Genomic DNA, 22291 nt, shown 5'->3' on the forward strand with positions numbered 1-22291 from the left:
AGGAGGGAAAATAGGGATCAAAAGGGGGGGCCATCTGCAAAAGAGCCATGTGCAACAATGGGCTAAAAAGACCTTAAGGTTCAGCCCATTAAGACTTCCAAAATGCTAAGGTTCCAAAATTCAAAGGTTGTGTCCAAAGGTCAACCCTAGGGAAAATTGGATGCTTAGTGTGTGTACAAAAGTCTTATTCAAAGCCTACAAAGGAGGGGGTGAGCCCATTTAGTAGGGGATGAGAGAGAAAGTCACACACACACAGAGGCTCCCTTTACACAAAGGGAATTAGGGACACATGTCAGCTCCCTAGGCCAGATGCCCACAAGGTGTGCCCAATTCCTATTGGAAGACCCTTGAAGTGGACCAATGAGAAAAAGCTAGAATATTGGTTAAGCTAGCAGACCGGCCACAGTAGGGATCCAAAGGAGGGAAAATAGGGATCAAAAGGGGGGGCCATCTGCAAAAGAGCCATGTGCAACAATGGGCTAAAAAGACCTTAAGGTTCAGCCCATTAAAACTTCCAAAATGCTAAGGTTCCAAAATTCAAAGGTTGTGTCCAAAGGTCAACCCTAGGGAAAATTGGATGCTTAGTGTGTGTACAAAAGTCTTCTTCAAAGCCTACAAAGGAGGGGGTGAGCCCATTTAGTAGGGGATGAGAGAGAAAGTCACACACACAGAGAGGCTCCCTTTACACAAAGGGAATTAGGGACACATGTCAGCTCCCTAGGCCAGATGCCCACAAGGTGTGCCCAATTCCTATTGGAAGACCCTTGAAGTGGACCAATGAGAATTAAGCTAGAGTAAATCTAGTTTAATTAATTTAAAAACATTTAATAAAAGAAACCAATGAGAATTAAGTCTTCTAGAAGACAATTGGGCAGTCTCCCAAGGGGTCCAATGAGCATTCAGGAGCCCGATGGCTTGCCTGATTCCTATTGGCCAGGAGGCAAAGGGGTCCAATGAGAGTTTAGTTTAATTATTTAATTACCTAAAGCTCTCACAAAAGGGGAAAGGGGGACACATGTCGGAAGGCTATCACTTATGCTGCTTAACACCCATTGGCTTGACTTGGGGAGATCCAATGAGGCAAAAGCCATACCAATTTAGCAGGAAGGACTCGCCCAAGAGAGAGAGGGGGCTGATTTTTGCTTGGCATTAACACACACACACACTCACACTTGACCATGTGTGAAGAAAGAATACTCTATCTCCTCCCAAGCTTTAATGGAGAGCTCATCACCTACTCCAAGCTTGTGAGATAGAAGCCTACATCAACACTCTCTTGGCATGTGGATGCAAATCCAACCAAGAGCCAAGATTCAATGCATGCTCATCTTCTCTACCAAGCTAATTACTAAGCTAAGCTATGCTAATATGAGTGATTATGTGAGGAGATGTACATCTTTCTCGTAAGATACTCCTTCTTCCTCTCAATCTACTCTCATACCCTGCTAGCTCTCACCATCTTTGAAGGTGTGTGAGGTCTTGGGTCTGAGAACGGGAATAATTCAAGTTGTGTTTGATTAAGTGTTTTGCTTAGTGCATGAAGCTTCCATCTTCATTGCACTAGCTAGTCTTGAAGGAACACAAAGAATTGTATTATACAATGTCTCTCTTGATGGGAGAAACCATAATACAAAGCCTTTTGGAGGGGGGACCGGCTCCATGCAAATCCGGTCCTCAACTGTTGTCAATAGCTTAATTTCTCTCTCTTTTGAAAGTATTGTTGATGCTATCTAACTAGGTGTTATGCTTTTTGTTGCTCTCTCCACCCAAGCACTCTTGTAATTCTCATTAGGAATCTATTCTAATGAAATGCCCACTATGTTCATGCTAATTTCCGCTACACATAAGTTATTAGGCCATTAAATGCTACATTGGTATCAGAGCTGAAGGTTTCTCTTTTCTTGCTCAAGAAGGGAGGTCCTCAAGCTAGCTACAAATGGTTGGTATTATTAATTGCCTGTGAGTAAGTAGAATAGGGATTTTTCAGCCTTGCAGTGCGCCTGCCTTCGTGCAGTTAACGGGGCATCACTGTCGAGAGCTATGGTCTTAATAGTGGAGTCCTACGGGGCTTGCCTACGGCTAACCACATTGAGCTATTAGAAGCTTGACAGGAGCCGGTGCTGTTTTGGTGTCGAAAGACCCTCTCTTCTATTCCTTGCAATTAATGGTATTTGAGCCGCGGGTACAGTAGCTTGAGTGCTTTTCCTAAAGGGGTAAAGAGGAGTAGCAACTAGGGCTTGAAGTGCCAAAGTACACCTAAAAAGTTTACACCTAAAAGTTGTTAGAATGGCTGACAATAGTAAAGAGAGTGAAATTAATGTTGATAACTTTGATTTTGCTCATGAGCAAGCTACTGATGATGCTTCAATGCTTGTTAACTATCTTGTTTCTAGGCTTCAACAAGCCATGGGCAATCCATCTCTCCAAAGTGAAGTGCAACGGCAGCTCCGTGCTCACGGGATTCTTCAAGCTAATCACCATGACGAGAGAACACCTAGGAAGCCTCCTTGTGAGACTACCAAAAGAGGTCTCTCTCCGATTCGGGAAGAAGAAGAGAATCCTTATGAAGGGCTCAAGAATTTACTTCTTGATGATGTATCTCCTTCCCAAAGGAGAACTCAAGAGCCTCCACCGAAGGAACGAGAAAGAAGCGAGTCTCCCGCCACCTCGGCGGAGATGGCTCCACGAAGACGGCGGGCTAAACACTCTCCATCACCACCAAAGCGGAGAAGACCATCATATTCTTCTCCCCACCACAATTCAAAGAGGGATGATAAAAAGCAAGAGAAGAAAAAGGCAAGAAAGAGGACACCCTCTTCTCCATCTTCTTCATCCTCTTCCTCTTATGAAAGCTATGGTGAAGATGACAAAGATCAAGACAAGAAAAAGGCGAGAAAGAGGTCACCCTCTTCTCCACCTTCTTCAAATTCTTCACCCTCTGAAGAAAGTGATGGTGCAACCATTGAACCATAAAAAAGAAGAGGCCATAGGAAATCCTATGCCGCATGGAAGAGGTCATCCAAGCTAAAGAAATTCAAAGAGGGAGGGAAGAGCATCTCTTTCCTTACCTATGATGGTACCTTTGGTGCTACGGACAAAGTCTTGGCCTTTATCCAGCAATTCGATGCGGCGTTTGGAGATGAGGGCTTCACGGAGTCCTCTAAGCTACGCCATGTAGCTATGCACTTTCAAAAGTCCGCCAGACAATGGTGGTCTAGCCTATGAGCCAACGGTGAAGCTCCACGAACATGGAAGGCTTTAAGAGCTTCCATTATGAAGCAATTTTTGGCCACCGATGCCAAAGACAAAGTACTCACTGAATGGGGAAGCTTAAAGCTCTCTCCCAATGAATCCATCCACAAATATGTAGACAAGTTTTGGGACCTACAACTCAAAGCCACTGTCTTCAAAAGGTTGGATTTTGGAGAGCAAAAGCAACAATTTTGTGCGGGCTTAACCGAAGAAATGGCGGAGTATGTCAACTCCCAAAGGCCACGCACCATATCGGCGGTAATACACCATACTATGGTGGCCTCTCGAATCAATTTCCAAACGGGGGTTAAAAGAAATAATAAACCCCCGGAAAACAAGGGTTCCAATGAGCCTAAGGGGAAGGACAATGTCCAAAAGTCTCCTAAGGGCAATTTCAACAAAGCTAAAGAGAAGGGAGTTTATAAAGGTAAGAATAAACTCTCTCCTGAAGAGCTTGAGCATTATCGTAAAGATAACCGGTGTTTCAAGTGCGGCGAACAAGGGCATGCGTACCGCGCTTGTCCCCAAAAGAACAACCGCCAAGATCCTCCTAGAGCTTCCTTGGTTGAAATCCAAGAGGAGGAGACTCACTAAACTCACCACAAAGGATCTCCTCTATGCCATGCTTGGGGAAAGGTAAGAGAACATGATGCTTTTATTCTCTTTGACCCTGGTTCTACTCACAATTTTATATCTATAGAGTTGTCCACCAAGCTAGGAATACAATCCTACGAGATGGGAGATGTCCTACCCGCAGACAGTGCCTTCAAGGGGCAAGAAGCTTCAGTCACTCCCTTAATCGGGAAATTGAGGCTTCATGTCCAAGGCTATGTGGACAAAGAGGACTTCTTTATCTCTCCTCTCAAGCATGAGGATGTAATCCTAGGGGCACCATGGTTTGACCGTCTGGCTGCCGATGTTAAATTTCCTGAAAGGAGAATCTCCTTTAAGTTAAGGGAAAAAGACATGTATATAGATGCTAAGGAAATGGGTAACACCATCCCCATTGTACATACACCAGCTTTCAACAAGTCAATAAAGAGCTCTATTTCCGTGTACATGATTTTTGTTAAAGACTCTCAAAATGAACCTAATGCTTTAGCAAAAGAAAATAAAAGCAACCAAAAGGAATTAGAGTTATCCAATTTTCTCAAGGGGTTTCAAGATGTTTTTATTGACGACATCCCTTATGAGTTACCTCCTAAACGAGGTAGTGATGACCATGCAATTGAACTTCTTCCAGGAAGTTCATCGCCTAATAAACCTCCTTATAGAGTTTCTCAAGCTCAACAAGAGGAGATTATGCGGCAAGTGCATGAGTTAGTTGAGAAGGGTATGGTTAGGCCAAGTTCATCTCCATTTTGCTCACCTGTGCTATTAGTGCAAAAGAAAGACGGCACATATCGTATGTGTGTCGACTATAGAGCACTAAATAGGATCACTATGAAGAATAGGTTTCCCGTTCCACGGGTAGAAGACCTATTTGATAAGCTACAAGGATCAACCTACTTCAGTAGGGTTGACCTAAAAAGTGGCTATCATCAAATAAGGATAGTTGATGAAGACATTGTAAATACCGCATTTCGTACTACATTTGGTCTTTACGAATACATTGTCATGCCTTTTGGATTGACCAATGCACCAGCCACATTCAACTGCTTGATGGAGAAGCTGTTCAGGCCTCATCGAACCTTCACTGGAGTGTTCTTTGATGATATTATCATCTACTCTAATTCATTGGAGGAACACAAGCAACACCTCCAGGTAATATTTCAAGTTTTAAGAGAGAATAAACTTTATGTTAATCGAAAGAAAAGTGAATTTTTCTTGCAAGAGATTCAGTATTTAGGTCACATTATCTCTCAAGATGGCATCCAAATGGATCCATCCAAGTTAGAGGTAATAAAAGGATGGCCTAAACCAAGGAATCTTCATGATCTAAGAAGCTTCATAGGTATGTGTGCATACTATAGACGGTTCATAGAAAAGTTCTCACAAATTGCGGGACCATTACATGACCTAACAAAGAAAAGCGTTAGGTATACATGGTCTGCTAAGGAGAACAATGCTTTCGAAAAGCTTAAAGAAAATCTTATCTCTCAACCTGTGCTTACACTGTTGGGGTAAGCCCAACTTGTGGTGACAAAGTGGTGTCTATCTATGAGGCTTGCATAAATTGGTTAGACTGGAGGTCCCTAACACCTTAAGGTTTTGGGGTCTGGATGGCTAGACCAATTTGTGGAACGTCACAGTTAAGCGCATATGCGCGGGAACAGTACTGGGATGGGTGACCTCCCGGTAAGTTGTTGCCCTCATGACCTACAACTGGTATCAGAGCTATCAGTGACCGCGGAGAGCACGACGGCTTTGAGAGCATCGAGACGATAGCTCGTGCGATAGCTCGCTCGCTCTCGACGGTGGAGTTCGATTGCAGAGTTTCACGGAGAGCAATTTTAGCTTGAGGAGCATTGTCTTTGGAGCTTAGGAGCTTGGTGTGGTCAAGCTTGGTCGAGGAGGCGGTTGCGGCTTTCTTGGTGAGAGGAGCTTTTGAGCTCAGTGGAGCTCGTTAGAGAAGTGCTCGGCGGAGGAGAGCTTGACATTCGAGTGCTTGGATGCTGTTGTGGTAGAGCTCTTGCGTTGGAGCTTGCATTGAGAGGACATTGCATCACGCAGAGTGGAGCAGGAGCAGGTTGAAGACTGTGTGCAGCTCGTTTTTGCCATTTTCGGGCTCTAAAACGCAGTTTTTTGCGTAGCTCCGTCATACAGAGTCAGATCTACATGATCCAGGAGTCTAGGTCAGGGTTTTGGTACGCTCCGGACGCGATGGTGATGTCTATTTGCTGAAATTCTTCTTTGAATTACAGCAGATACAGCAGCAGGTTTATTTGTGCACTTTCGGGTCCCAAAAACACTGTTTTTGGTATATCTCACACACATGGAGTATTTTCTGCAGCAACCAGCAAATTCATAGGTGTACACAGGTTTTTGGATATGCATTTGTCCAGAGAGCCACTCATGCGAGAGTGAGCTATGTTGCCATGGTCTTGGCGGTTTATGTATGCCATATATGGATTTGTGTATTTGTTTATGGCTGAGATTATTTGAGATTTGGCTCAATTTATAGAAGAAACTCTGTTGGATTTTATCCAGGTTCTCGCCATAGCTTCTACGTATCCGTAGGTTGCTCTTTGACAGTTTAGTGGTTGAGTTTACTCCCACTTTGACAGGTGATTTTCAGTCATCATTTGGTTGGAGTTTGGAGTCACTTGTGTATGCCCTTGTGTGCCGTATTTCGCATTGCGCATAGCAACAGATCTTGCAAGGTTTTGCGAAATGTTGCTATAGTTATCTGGCAGACATTTGGTCATCGATTGAAAGGTATTTTGGCAGCAATCATCACTCACATGTATGTCATTTGAGGTGCCGTTGAGTGGTACTCCGGCAAGAGCGGGTATGCTCATATGTATGACTTTGTGAGGTGATTCCGGTCGAGTTTATTCCCGGATTGGCCATTGTGGCATATATTATTATCTCTTTGAGGTTTACTGTTGAGATTTTGCTCCAATTACAAAGGAGACTCTGCCAAAATTTTGTCAGATATTTATGTGCGATTGAGTCATATTGACTTCTGATTTTGTGCAAGGTTTTGTACGGTTATTGGTGCAACTTTGCATCAGGTTTTGAGCCATATTTGCAGACTTTTGTTGATGCGATTCGAGCCAGTTTAGGGCTGATTTGGTTGACATTTGCTACTCATTGTTGGTTGCTCTTTTGCGAGCATTATGGCTGATTTTTCATTTGACTTCCAGCGTTATGGTCTGACACAGTTTGATGGTGTAGATTTTGTTGCTTGGAAGGAACATATGCTTGTTGCATTGGCGGATTTTGGGCAGGATAAACCCTTGCGTGGTTTATCGGCGAAGCCCAATTCTATGCGTGATGATGATTGGCAGAATCTTGATGAGTTAGCCATGTCTACAATTTGTTTGCATCTGGTTGAGTCTGTTTACTGACAGGTCTCGAGGGAGACTACAACTCATGCTTTATGGCAGAGTTTACATGCTATGTACGCGACATCCATGTCTACAGGGAAGTCTAGTCCCACTTCTATGTCCGTGGGAGAAATTGATCCCACACGCGAGTCTCGACGGCATAGAGACTTGACATATTGGCATTGTGGACATAGAGGGCACATTAGGCGTCGATGTTTCAGGCGTTTGAGACAACGGAGGCGACAGATGCGTGATGCAGATTTGAGCATGACAGATGCTAGTGAGATCAGTACGGTGGTTACTGAGTATGATTGTGACGGCGATTTCACATTTACATCTAGCTTGTCTTCAGACGATCTTATGTCTACGGATTGCATATCGGATTGCACATTGTCTTCACATTGGTTACTAGATTCAGATGCTACTTTCCATGTCACGTCGCATCGTGAGTGGTTTAGCACGTTTTCTAGTGGGAGACTTGGTTGTGTACACATGGTTGATGGTGTTGTGTATGACATTGAGGGTGCAGGAGACGTATGTTTGTCCTTGCCCATTGGTATGAGATTTACCCTGCGTCATGTGCGTTATGTGCCAGATCTGAGACGGGATTTGATCTCAGTCAGACAGTTACGGTATAGTGGATGTCGGGTATCGCTGCTTGAGCGATCTCTTGCATTGCATTTGGGTTCGCTAGTGATTGCGAGAGGTCCCAAGAGTGGTACAGGTTACCCATTGCATGTGGATCACGGGAGAGACAGTGTTGTCTCTGTGATCACGCAACCAGGTAGAGAGCGAGAGAGCAGGCGAGTCTCTTTTGCTTGTGGGTTGCAGGATTCTTTGCATGGAGTGCAGAGTAGTGAGCTCGTTGTGCACACAGTTGGGGCACGACTTGAGCAGTCACACAGAGAGGTGACAGAGTCAGACATGCATGCTTTGCTAGTGACTGAGCAAAGCAGAGAGTCAGTTGTGCAAGATACTTCTATGCAGGATAGACAGGTAGAGCGGTCTTGCTCTAGTGAGTCACAACAGGAGGACGTTGTGCAAGAGTCTATGCATACGGAGTTAGAGCATGAGAGCTCTAGTGAGTCACAGTAGATTGAGTGGTCATGTTTGCAGTGGATGATTGCAGAGGAGACTGAGATGTCAACGATTATGCAGTCATTCCTTTCTATGCTCGACAGTGAGCATGGGGATATAGTTGTGCAGGATATGTCTTCTAGCAGACATCTAGAGCAGCTGGTTTGCTATGAGGTTGCACGACAGGTTGATGCGTCTTTTGCGGACAGTCAGGAGATGCATGTGGCTGACACGCCTTGTTTGTCAGAGATGCCTATTGCTAGGGATATATATGTTGATGCATGCTCCGTAGAGCTAGCAGGGCCCGCTAGCATTGCATCGGCATTCGGTGGTCTCATGTATGAGATGTTGATCTTGAGACCGGATATCGCAGCTGCAATGGGAGCATTTGCAGTTGGGGTTGTCAGTCGTTTGTTGACTGATGATGCCATAGTGCACGAGGGAGATATGCAGGTGTTGCGTATATACTTGCAGTACGTGTGCGGTACGTCTGGTGGTGTATGGACTTACACGGGAGCAGGACAACCGGATGCACACGATCACAGCCAGCCAGTGGGCATCGGTTGAGAGCGGTTTTCTCTCACCTTTCGTAGTCTTTAGACTAGGTTCCCTTGCTTAAAGGCACAGTTTTAGGTCATGAGGGCAACAACTTCCCGGGAGGTCACCCATCCCAGTACTGTTCCCGCGCATATGCGCTTAACTGTGACGTTCCACAAATTGGTCTAGCCATCCAAACCCCAAAACCTTAAGGTGTTAGGGACCTCCGGTCTAACCAATTTATGCAAGCCTCATAGATAGACACCACTTTGTCACCACAAGTTGGGCTTACCCCAACAATCACCCCCTTAAGCCAAACTTGGGACTTTCCCGTCCCCTTGAGTACCAACGTGTTCCGCCTTTTTCTAGGCTCAGAGGTTGAGAGCTTCAACGTGGCCGGGAGCTAGCTCAGAGGTTGAAGTCAACATCAACATGTCCTGTTCCACGGACTCAGAGGTTGGACTTTGAACCATGGCTCTGATACCAGTTGTAGGTCATGAGGGCAACAACTTCCCGGGAGGTCACCCATCCCAGTACCGCCCCGTCACACACTGCGTCTATCTCCTTCTTCGTGATGGCTCTCTGTGTGTGTGCTCTCCGATCCCAACATACACTACCGGATCTCTCAATGCGATGCTTGTGGTGATTGCCTTGGAGCTGTTTTGCTCCAAGAAGGGCATGCCATAGGCTATGAGAGTCGAAGGCTCGACCCTATTGAGCAAGCTCTAGGCATATATGAAAAAGAACTCCTTGCAGTTCTACATGCCTTAGACTCATGGAAGCACTATTTATTGGGGACTCCTTTCATTCTGCGAACGGAATGATGTCGTAGGGTAACATAGGGATCCTCTACCCGCTAAGAAAAGGACTCATGAATATGCTTTATCTTCTCTACACCATAGTCGAGGACGACTATGATTTCAAGAGAGAGGTAATGTCATAATAATCAATATCTAATTCTCCTAAATGATTTTCTCATATTAAACTGATCATTTAATGTGGGGAGGTACCAGGGGAGAAAAAGCTAGAATATTGGTTAAGCTAGCAGACCGGCCACAGTAGGGATCCAAAGGAGGGAAAATAGGGATCAAAAGGGGGGGCCATCTGCAAAAGAGCCATGTGCAACAATGGGCTAAAAAGACCTTAAGGTTCAGCCCATTAAGACTTCCAAAATGCTAAGGTTCCAAAATTCAAAGGTTGTGTCCAAAGGTCAACCCTAGGGAAAATTGGATGCTTAGTGTGTGTACAAAAGTCTTATTCAAAGCCTACAAAGGAGGGGGCGAGCCCATTTAGTAGGGGATGAGAGAGAAAGTCACACACACAGAGAGGCTCCCTTTACACAAAGGGAATTAGGGACACATGTCAGCTCCCTAGGCCAGATGCCCACAAGGTGTGCCCAATTCCTATTGGAAGACCCTTGAAGTGGACCAATGAGAATTAAGCTAGAGTAAATCTAGTTTAATTAATTTAAAAACATTTAATAAAAGAAACCAATGAGAATTAAGTCTCCTAGAAGACAATTGGGCAGTCTCCCAAGGGGTCCAATGAGCATTCAGGAGCCCGATGGCTTGCCTGATTCCTATTGGCCAGGAGGCAAAGGGGTCCAATGAGAGTTTAGTTTAATTATTTAATTACCTAAAGCTCTCACAAAAGGGGAAAGGGGGACACATGTCGGAAGGCTATCACTTATGCTGCTTAACACCCATTGGCTTGACTTGGGGAGATCCAATGAGGCAAAAGCCACACCAATTTAGCAGGAAGGGCTCGCCCAAGAGAGAGAGGGGGCTGATTTTTGCTTGGCATTAACACACACACACACTCACACTTGACCATGTGTGAAGAAAGAATACTCTATCTCCTCCCAAGCTTTAATGGAGAGCTCATCACCTACTCCAAGCTTGTGAGATAGAAGCCTACATCAACACTCTCTTGGCATGTGGATGCAAATCCAACCAAGAGCCAAGATTCAATGCATGCTCATCTTCTCTACCAAGCTAATTACTAAGCTAAGCTATGCTAATATGAGTGATTATGTGAGGAGATGTACATCTTTCTCGTAAGATACTCCTTCTTCCTCTCAATCTACTCTCATACCCTGCTAGCTCTCACCATCTTCGAAGGTGTGTGAGGTCTTGGGTCTGAGAACGGGAATAATTCAAGTTGTGTTTGATTAAGTGTTTTGCTTAGTGCATGAAGCTTCCATCTTCATTGCACTAGCTAGTCTTGAAGGAACACAAAGAATTGTATTGTACAATGTCTCTCTTGATGGGAGAAACCATAATACAAAGCCTTTTGGAGGGGGGACCGGCTCCATGCAAATCCGGTCCTCAACTGTTGTCAATAGCTTAATTTCTCTCTCTTTTGAAAGTATTGTTGATGCTATCTAACTAGGTGTTATGCTTTTTGTTGCTCTCTCCACCCAAGCACTCTTGTAATTCTCATTAGGAATCTATTCTAATGAAATGCCCACTATGTTCATGCTAATTAAATGTTACAGTTGCCATTAAATGTTACAGTTGCCAACATGAAGTTCCCTGAAAGGAGAATCTATTTTACCTACAGGGAAAAGAGCATGTACATAGATGCTAATGAATCAGGGAACACCATGTCCCTGGTAAATACGCTTGCTTCTGATAAGTCAATAAAAAGCTTTATTTTGTGTATATGATTTTTGTTAGAGAATCTGTAAATGATTCTAATGTTTTCAGAAGTAGCAATAAAGGGAATCAAGAGAAATTAGAGTTGTCTAACTTCCTAAATGGATTCCAAGATGTTTTCATTGATGACATCCCTAGTGAGCTACCTCCAAAACGAGGGGATGATGACCATGCAATAGAGCTTCTACTAGGAAGCTCATCGCCTAATGAACCTCCTTATTGAATTTCACAAGCTCAACAAGAGGAGATCATGAGGCAAGTGTATGAATTGATGGAAAAAGGGATGGTGAGTTCTAGCTCCTCTCCATTCTGCTCACCATTATTTTTAGTGCAAAAGAAAGATGGCATATGTCACATGTGTGTCGACTATAGAGCACTAAATAGGATCACTTTAAAAAAGAGATTTCCTATGCCATGGGTAGAAGATCTATTTGATAAGTTACAAGTTTTGGCCTGACAAATGCTCCAGCCGCATTCAAACTCACAATGAACAAAAATCTTCAGGCCACTCAAATTCTCTTGAGGAGTACAAGTGATACCTCCAGGTAATCTTTCAATTGGTGAGAGAGAATAATCTTTTCAATAATCAAAAGAAAAGTAATTTTTTTTCTACAAGGGATTCAATATTTAGGTCACATTATCTCTCAAGATGGTATCTGTATGGATCCATCAAAGTTGGAGGTCATAAAAGCATGACCTAATCCAAGGAATCTACATGAGCTAAGAAGCTTTATTGGTATGTGTGCATACTATAGACGCTTCATAGCAAAATTTTCTCAAATAGAAGGACCATTACATGACTTAACAAAGAAGAATGTTAAGTATTCATGGACTGCTAAAGAGAAAAATGCTTTTGAAAAGCTCAAAGAGAAGCTTACCTCTGAACCAATCCTCATGCTTTCGGATCTCTCAAAGTCATTTGAGGTCCAATGTGATGCTTGTGGTGATTGCCTTGGAGCAGTTTTGCTTCAAGAAGGGCATGCCATAGCATATGAGAGGCGAAGGCTCAATACAGATGAATGGGTCTTGGGCATTTATGAAAAAGAGCTTTTAGCTATTCTACATGTCCTAGACACATGGAAGCACTATCTCTTTGGGGCTCCATTCATCCTACAAATGGATCACAAAGCCTCAAGAACTTCATGATGCAAACCAAGCTCTCCGACAAACAAATGAGGTGGAAAAATTTTCTTTCCCAATTTTATTTTCCTATCGCTCACATTTTTAGCAAGCACAATCAAAGTGGTCGATGCACTTTCACAACGGCCAAGGGTAAATGTGGTGTCTATAGAAACTCACAATGATCTATCTTTTATGATAGATGAGTATGCTATTGTCCGAGACTTTAAGTAGGTACTTACAGTCTTTGCATTAGAGAAGAAAAAAGAACCTTCACCTTGAAGGATGGTTATCTTCCAAACGGAAATAGGCTATGTGTTACTCACCAATACAATAAGAAAGTCATGTATAATCCGATGCTTCTCCTTACGCAGGGCAAAGAGGGATTCCATAATCTACTCTTGGAGGATTATAAATGTATTTATGTTGGTCTACCATGAAAAGTAAACATATAAGAGTATGTTTTAAAATGCGTGGTATACCAAAAATTGAAATTTGATCGATTTGAAGCAATTTGGATTGTTTCAGTTGACAGGTTTAGCAAGAAAATACACTCTATGCCTGCTTACAATGCTACACTAGAACAAGCCAATGAAAATGCATTTTAAATGAACAATGTTTTTGTCTTATAAGACTGTTGGAGCCCCATTGGTCCAACTGTTGTAATGAGCCCATCTTGTAACGCATATCAAATTCCCATTTTATGTCAAAGGCGTCTTATCATTTTGATCCATTCGTCTGGGTTATGTAAAGATTAATCAGTTAGTCAGGACTCAGATTTGTTCCCACTTTGTAATAAGGAGTAAGAGAACCCCATGTACATTTTTGAGCTAAGGTGACTAAAGTATAAAAGTCACCTTAGAACCATTTTTGAATAACATTTGAAAATTAATTCTGTGTCGTACGAGTCTGAGAGAGAGAGAGAGAGAGAGAGAGAGAGAGAGAGAGAGAGAGAGAGAGTCTTATCCTCTTCGCTACGCGCTTCTCCCTCACCGGATTCACGACGTGACCACACCATCACGGTAGTCTCTCCAAGAGCTACACGCCCACGCCACGCATTAACCTTTTCGAGCTGGTCGCGATCGATCCTTCCTCGAGCTTGTTTTGCTTCTAAGTAGCACAAAAAGTGTCTGTTTTCAATAATCAAGTGCTTTATGGAATGAGAAAGAGATGAGCTACACATAGATACTCATAAACTTAAGTTTCGCCCACTTTTGGATTATGAATTGTTAGTCTATCGCGACTATATTCGAGATAACTAGGGTTCAAATCTGGTGAGATTAGACTTATAGGTAAGTATATCCTAGTGAGAGGATGGTGCCTAGTAAGTTTGATGCGATTCCGAGTTCATTGGAAGTGTAAACGGTGTTGTGAGCGTTTAGGGATAGAGTGGGTTGCATTCTACCAGGGTTAATGATTGATGCATCATAAAAGTGCGTATGTGTAGATTGGTTTCAGCCTGACAAGCTAACGAGATTGCCTACGTGCACCTATGGGTTAGTCGTGTCATCGGATGATAAGTATGTTGTTTGTGTCGTGATCGTGATTATGAATAGGGGAGTAGTTTTGCCCTAAAACATTGGCGCCGCTGCCGGGGACACAAAACCTTAAGTAGGGAGATCTACGTCACTCGTGTGATGGTTAGCTTACTTTAGTTTTGACTAGAGAGAGCTTAAACTTTTAGAACAAGATCCAGGATAGAGTATCCTGAGGTCTAGTGGATAGCCAGGAAGCCTGTGTCTTGCCGAGGGTCTGCGACTAGTTAGATTTAGTTAAGTAGGATAATGTGGAGTTATGGTTTTTGGTTTTGAATGCTTGTTATACTTGTGAAGAAATAGAGTAGAAAAACGCTGTAAAAACGCAAAAAACAAACAAAAAGAAGAAACAATAAGGCTTTTTGCTTGCCTTGAAAGCAAAACCCACCCCATATACCCTTGAAGGGGGTGAAAAGAGTCGACATTGAAATTTATGATCCAACACTCAAGAAAACATAAAAAATTGCGACCAAAACCATCAAAAAAGAAACAGGTGATTGTCATAAGGAAACACTAAGTAAACCTAAAGAGGCCAAGAAGAGATATAACCATTAGCCTAGGGTAAACTGACTGTGTCATGAGGTATGACTGATGTTCACAAGTTTAAGATGAAGTGTCATCAAATTTGCATCACTTCAAGAGCAATGGAGTTGTGAATTGTCAGAGAAAAGTGAAATTTGTGAAGTGCTTGAGTTTAAGGTCAAGATAAATCCAAACTTCATAAAACTTGGGAGATAGACTTATATGGGCACAGGGAACAAGACTATGCAAAAACAGACAAAAAATTAAATCCCCATTGCTCTCTGCCTGGTCTATCGCGATAGACTGATGAAGGTGGTGATTGACTAGCAACAAGGAAAAAACCTTTATACCACAGGTTTAACACATCAATACAAGGGTACTCACAAAAATTGAGTGAATTTGAACACCATCTTGACCACAAAACTTCAAAACTGGTGTTTAGAGTCCGAATTCAGAGACAAGGGCAAGAAGTCTTTGACCAAATGTCCAAACAGTGCCAAAATTGGTCAATGCACTACACAAGGGGAGGCTGAACCAACTGTGGAGAAAACTTGAGAAAAATGCTAAAATTGGAGAAAGTGCCAAGTCTATCGCGATAGACCAAGGAAACTGCTGCTGGGGAACTTTTCTTTCAAATTTCCCCTAGGGAGAGCTTTATCAGGGCCTATATAGCAGACACACCAAAATTCAAGGCATTTAGATCACTGAAGGTCAATCTGAGGGTCAGATAGAGAATCAAGCTCTGACTGAAATACTAAAATGGGACCAAAACCACCCAAGTGTCCAAACTTCATAAAACTTGAGGGATAGGCTATAGAGGGTAACTGGAACTCAAGGGTAAAGTCACAATTTTGAATTGACTTGTGTTGAGCAAATTGTCAGTCTATCGCGATAGACTAAGAAAGCAGTGATTCAGACACTTTTTGCAATTTGTGACTATACTGCTAGGACATACTCTCTATATAGATCCCAGCCATCATTTCATATTTGAAATTGGACCACCAGAAGACTAACTAAGGGGTTGCTGTATATACTTGAAATATTTTTTGGTAATTTAGGGAAAACCCTTGTGAACAGACTAACCATCCTTGTGTAGATCCCAGAAGGAGATCATCACAAAGCCACACAGGAAGAAGGAGTCTAGGTAAGCTTTAAGTTTGCAACCCAACTTTCATTCTTATGTATTTAAGGTCAGGAGCCTTTGTTAAGTCGGGAGCTAAAAGTGTCAAAAGTCAAGTAAGCACCACGTCCACCGAAGAGAGTGTAACTCAGACGAGACTAGACCCATTAGCACCAATCATTGAAGAGGGTAGTAATACTGACACTTCGTCGGAAAAGTCCTTCTTCATGATGGGGAGTCAACAGCCAGGAGGTTTCAATGGTGAAGGACCAATGCCAGGGGGGAGCACCTCCCTACATCCCTTAAACGAAACCAAGTTCACTATAATCTTCTTAGAAGGAACTAACTCGAGGGGAGCCTTAGTTTATTCTGACTATCGGGGACACAAGTGTATTTGTATTGAAGAAAGACCGGCTCAGAGACTAGAGATCATTCAAGTCTATGATGATGGTGAGAGATTCCGAGACGAAAAGGGGAACCACTATCTGATAGTGAGTAACCCTGAGGATTACAACAGATATGGGGATAACGTGGCAAAAGGAAAAATGGTTTCAGAAAACCAAGAACCGCCTTCTAACATTGATCGACTTGGAGCACTTTTTATGTATGATAAAAAACAACCGGGGTCCCAACCTATAATGAGAATGTAGGGATTTACAAGCATGAAAGCGAGGGAAGAGTCTCTTACTTTCGATGCAAGGAACCATATCCAAACGAATTAAGCAAAGACAAGGTTCTTTACTTATTTTCTTATGAAACTGCTATGGGGAAGGATATTGTTTTTGTTGACAGATACGAGCGAGAATACAAACGTATTCTCCCAGAAGAGGTCGAAAAGGCAACAGTTCCGGGAGCATCGACCTATGGCCCCGACGAAGTACCAAGAGCCACCTACACCCCTAGCAAGTCGACAAATCCCTTTTCAGAAGAGTATGACGCTACCTCACATCCTACCCGACAACCGACGTCCAACTACCAGGATGAACCAGCTACTCAGCCATCATTGCAGGCATGGCTTCGACAGAGTGCTACATTAGAACAAGACCGAACCCGAGAGGGTTATCAAACCGCACGAGGGTTAAGGGATTTACAAGAACCACCACTCTATGCAAATGTATCAAGGAGAGAGTAAGCCAAAGACTCAGGAGTCAACTGAGCCTGGAAGAACACCCCGAGAACGAGTTTGGAGAGATGAACCATCTCTTGCGAGAAATGTTAGAAATTATGGATTAGGAGCACCATTGGGAGAGGAACTTGGCCACTACAGAAGACCAGAGGAGGTATATCGACTAGGACGGGGAGATCCCATGATGAGATTTGTAGACCATCGTAGAATTAGACCTTCTCAAGTGCAAAAATGGGTAAACAAGAAATATACGGGAAGCAAGGATCCGAGAGATCATGTAGCAGCCTTTGTGCGTGTAATTAGAGTTGAAGAGGTGTTAGACTTTCCTACCCAATTTGCAGGATTCGGTTTAACATTAGAGGATGATGCTGGTACATGGTTTGACTCGGTGGAGCGAAGAGACTTTGAGTCGATGGAGGAAGTGTTTGACGAGTCTATCGAGGAATTCTCACAAAGGGGAATAGCTCATAATATAGTCTCACAAATCCATAAATTCAAACAGAAATATGGAGAGTCTGTGCGAAAGGCAGCCCTCCGATTAAAAAGATATGTTAAGTTCTGCCCCGTAGAAGAACTGCCAACTCAGTCCAGACTTATGCTTATATGTATCCAAGGACTAAGGAATGCAGATCTTCAAAAGGACTTACATATGAAAAGGAGCACAATGTTGAATGATTTAACCAAGGAAGCTTTGTACCTTGTGGACAATTGTGCGGTCTACAAAAAGGGTGAGTTCAAGGATCTTGACGATGATTCTTCCTCGCAACAAAGCGGAAGTAATTCTGCTAAGACAACACTGAAAGGAGAAGTAGCGGTAAGCCAAGAGCAGCTTGTAGAGGAAGTGCTTAAAAAGATTAACTTGTATTCCAAACCACAAGCTAAACAACCAAATGGTGTGCGATTGAACAAAAATGGACAAACCATGGGACGGAGGAGTGTTATTATAACAAGGGATATGTGAGAGAACGACCATATGCTCCGCAAGCTCAGGCGACATCCCCTCAAGTCCCACCGATGCCTAGATATCAAACAGGCAACCTACCAGGACCTGTAGGTGTAGAAAGACCACAACCAGTGTTGGGCCAACAACCACCCCTACGAGGATTACGACCGGTCGGTATAAGATACACACCCACAGTAACTGAGTCGGATGAGAAGGCTTTGGTACCTATGCATGCATACTACGACGAGCCCAATGGATATGCGGCGAACTCTATCTATTATCCACTGGAAGAACCCTCTACACCAGAACCATGGAGTATGATAGGAAATATAGGACCACCAACTGCTGCGCAGGCAGTGGGAGAAGGACGATATAGCCTGGATGAAAGAACACTATTGTTCATAGCCAACGGAGGCATGAGCGGGCAAAGAATTGCACACGAACAAAGAGGAGCTCCAGGAGCACCTCAACAACCTAAAGGACCATGCTACAAGTGTGGTGGAGACCATTGACTGAGGGACTGCCCTCATGACGAAATCATTAGGGTCAACGCATATTGCATGGAGTGTGGAATTACTCACTTGATCCGTGATTGCCCTAAAAACCCGAGCAAAGGAGCAAAAACTACCTTGGATATGCTGGGAGCGCTGCCTTCCAGTGGAGGGTCAGAAAACAAAACTCCAATTCCTGTTAAGGTCTTGACGAGAGCCCAAGCAAGGAAAAATGACAATCAGCCCAAGAGTAACGATGAAAATCAAGAAGAAATCAAGATTGACAAGTCTAGCATCAGTCGTGATAATCCTTGGAAAGAACGAAGAGCGAAAATGAAAGATAGACGTGAGCGAAAACAAAAAGATGTAGAAGCTGAGCTAACGATAGCTCGAGAGCAAACAACAAAGAGAGTCCGACTCTCTAAAATCAACAGAGGGACCAAGAAGTGCAATCTCAGGAGGGTCGGTATTGGTAGATAAGATCAATGAACCCTTAGATGCAATCTTGCAAGCATATGAAGCAAGATTGAAGAACAGACAGACTCTAGAGCAAAGGTGGATGACATATCCATATCCAGAGATAGAAAAACAGAGACTAGAGATGTGAAAACAGCTGATTGAAACTGCACAAGATTTACTGGAGCCTCCACCTATGGAAGCGGGAGATAGAGTAATCAAACCACCAAATAATGAAACCCCTCACAAAACCGAACAAAGGATACCCGACAAGATAGAAAACATTAAATCCTTGCCGGATGTTGAGGATGCAAAAGACGTGCCTAATAGAACTGATGAATCACTGAAAGATTTTCCACCATATTCCCCTATTGTGGAAGAAAATTGGCCTAAAGAGCTATGGGAAACGGTGCGAAAATCTCAAGAAAAATATGAGACAGAAACAGTTGAGTCGGCGCCTTTCTCGGAGCTGAACTTGAATAAGCCTCCATGGGATTTAGACGTTAAATCATTTCAAGGGGATAATGGTTCAGTTGCATCCAAAGATAGCAGACCAGAATCACTCAGAACTTTGCCATCATATATGGGGAACTATGAGGCAAGGTCAGAAATTCGAAGAGTACCTTCTCAGAGAATAGGCGGGTCAAATCAATTGGACACTAAAATCGTGACAGACTTATTGACCACTCCGGTCAAGTGCACAATCACATTGGCAGAATTGTTAAAAATTAGGCTAAGCATGTGGACGGAAGTGGGCAAATGTCTTGAAAAATTTGGCATAAGGAGACCTCTTAAGTTCTTCGAAACCGAGCTTAATGACACCGAACCGAAGAAAGTCAACACTAGACCAGTGCCACTCAACAAGGTAGGAGAGTATTGTGAAGGTGAAGACGGCAACACAACCCTACCAGTTGAGTATAACGGCGTAGAGACTAAGGCAATACTTGATAGTGGATCTGGCATTGCCATTGCGACCAAAATGCTATGGGAAAAATGGGGAAAACCAGCAATACGAACAACTAGAATGAAATTGCAACTGGCGGATGGGCACATAGAAAGGCCTATAGGATTGCTTGAGGCAATTGTGGTATCGTCCTGTGGCATAGAGTACGAACATACCTTTGCCATAGTAGATTTTGACAAGAAGAACAACTATGAAATTATCCTTGGTAGGCCGTTCATGAGGCAACTCAAAATGGTGCAGGACTGGGGGTATGATTATTTGTATCTAAGACATGCTGAAACTACTACACGCGTAAACATGAAAAATCATAGCTACCATGATGTCACGAGAACCCCTGTGGAAGAATTTGACTCAGCCACCATTAGTGGATCAGAAGTCCCAGCGTGGCTTTGTAAGAAAAAGGAGATATGGATGTGCGGGGCATCTCAATGTAGTGAATTTGACCACAATGAAAGGACACTAGAGAGGGTCTTGGAAGACAATGCATATATTCGAGAACCTTTTCCTGAAGAAAAGCTCAAACCCCTAGAATGATCTCAAATTTTGGCTACATTGGATGTATGCGTCAATGAAGTCACTCCCACCAAATTTTGTGATGAGAATGGCTACGATATCATACCATACTACATGTTGAGCAAAATTGTGGAGGAGGACGAGAACGATGGAGATACTGAGAATATGAGGATAAATAAAACAGAAACGAAACTTGAGATTAAGATAGTGGGCTATGTGGACATCCCCACTAAAGAAATCAAGCAGGAGGGAGAAGAATTTTATGATTCTTCTGATCAAAGTGAAAACAAGGATAACGCGGATGACGAGAAGTCAAAAAATACGGAGGGAGACGACAATCAAGATCAAGACAATGAAGTCTTCTACAATTTCCCAAACCAAAGTGAGAGACGCCAAAAAAGATACAAGAGTAAACGACACCATATCAGTCCACCAACCAGGCTGAGACCCATGCCGGAGTTTAAGGGTAAGACACATTTCCTTATGAACATTCATGTTGTTGATTGTGCTAAGGATAAAGTGTCAGGAAGATTTCTTAAGGTTGTTGAAGACTCAGGATTTAAGTCCAGACTGTTGAAACCTAGGAAAACCAGCAAAGCAAAAAAAAGAGTTGCAACAGAAAAACTGAATGTCTGTGGTAGTCCAATTATGACGAAAATTGAACGAAAAATGAGATACAATGAGTTAAAACAAAAAATAAAAAATGTATGGACAACTGAAATGGAAAGTAGCGATGGAACGAACGCTAGTGATGGGAGTAAAAAGATAGATGTACCTCCTCACTATTGTAAGTACACCATTCAAGAAAGAAGATTGGTGGTTCAGCAACCAATGAGGGAGCCTAAATCAAACGAGTCCTACGATGGGCCAGAGAACGCCAAGAAAATAGACTTAGCAGAGCCAGGAGAAAATCCTCAACCTGCTTACATTGCCACAGATCTAGGTCGAGAAGAAGAGGACTTACTAATCAAAACACTTAAGGAATTTCGAGATGTATTTGCATGGTCGTACAAAGATTTGAAGGGAGTGGATCCTAACATTTGTGAACATTCAATCCCTCTGAAGTCTGATGCAAAGCCAAGCAAACAACGTCCATACACGTATAATGAGACATTCGCCAAAAAGATAAAAGAGGAGATAGACAAACTTATGGAGGCTGAATTTATTTATGAGATAGAACACACGGATTGGGTGTCCCCGATAGTGGTGGTACCAAAGAAAAACGGGAAATTACGAGTGTGTGTGAATCTCAAGAAGGTAAACACAGCAACAATAAGGGACAACTACCCTCTTCCTATCACTGAACACGTCCTAGAACGAGTAGCAAGCAAGCAAGCCTATAGCTTTATGGACGGATTCTCTGGTTATAACCAATTGGGGGTCAAACTAGAAGATCAATACAAAACAGCATTTGCAACAGAATGGGGCATATATGCATTTAGGGTAATGCCATTTGGCTTGACCAATGCTCCAGCCACATTTCAAAGATTAATGACACACGCTTTTAAAGAATACTTACGAAAATTCTTGGATATTTACATGGACGACTTGTGTGTCTATTCTCTATTAAGAGAAGACCATATAGATCATCTTAGAAAGGTATTCGAGAAATGCAGAACGTATAGGATTTGCCTCAACCCAGAAAAATGTGTATTCATGGTACGACAAGGTAAAATCTTAGGCCACATAGTGTCAGCTAATGGAATTACCACTGATGAAGACAAGGTAAAGGTGATCATAGAATTGCCAAGACCAAACACTGTATGAGAGGTACAATCATTTATGGGACATTGTGGATACTACCGACGTTTTATCTACATGTATGCTGTAATAGCAAAACCCTTGTATAGTCTAATCACGCTCTTCATTTGGACAAATGAATGTGAAGAGTCATTCCAGAAACTAAAAGATGCACTGGTATCTGCACCAATTCTAAAAGCACCAGATTGGTCAAAGATCTTTCATGTACATGTAGATGCTTCGGCAT

The sequence above is a fragment of the Adiantum capillus-veneris genome, chromosome 29, assembly GCF_014529385.1.
Source record: "Adiantum capillus-veneris isolate H3 chromosome 29, ASM1452938v2, whole genome shotgun sequence".
NCBI classification, from domain to species: domain Eukaryota; kingdom Viridiplantae; phylum Streptophyta; class Polypodiopsida; order Polypodiales; family Pteridaceae; genus Adiantum; species Adiantum capillus-veneris.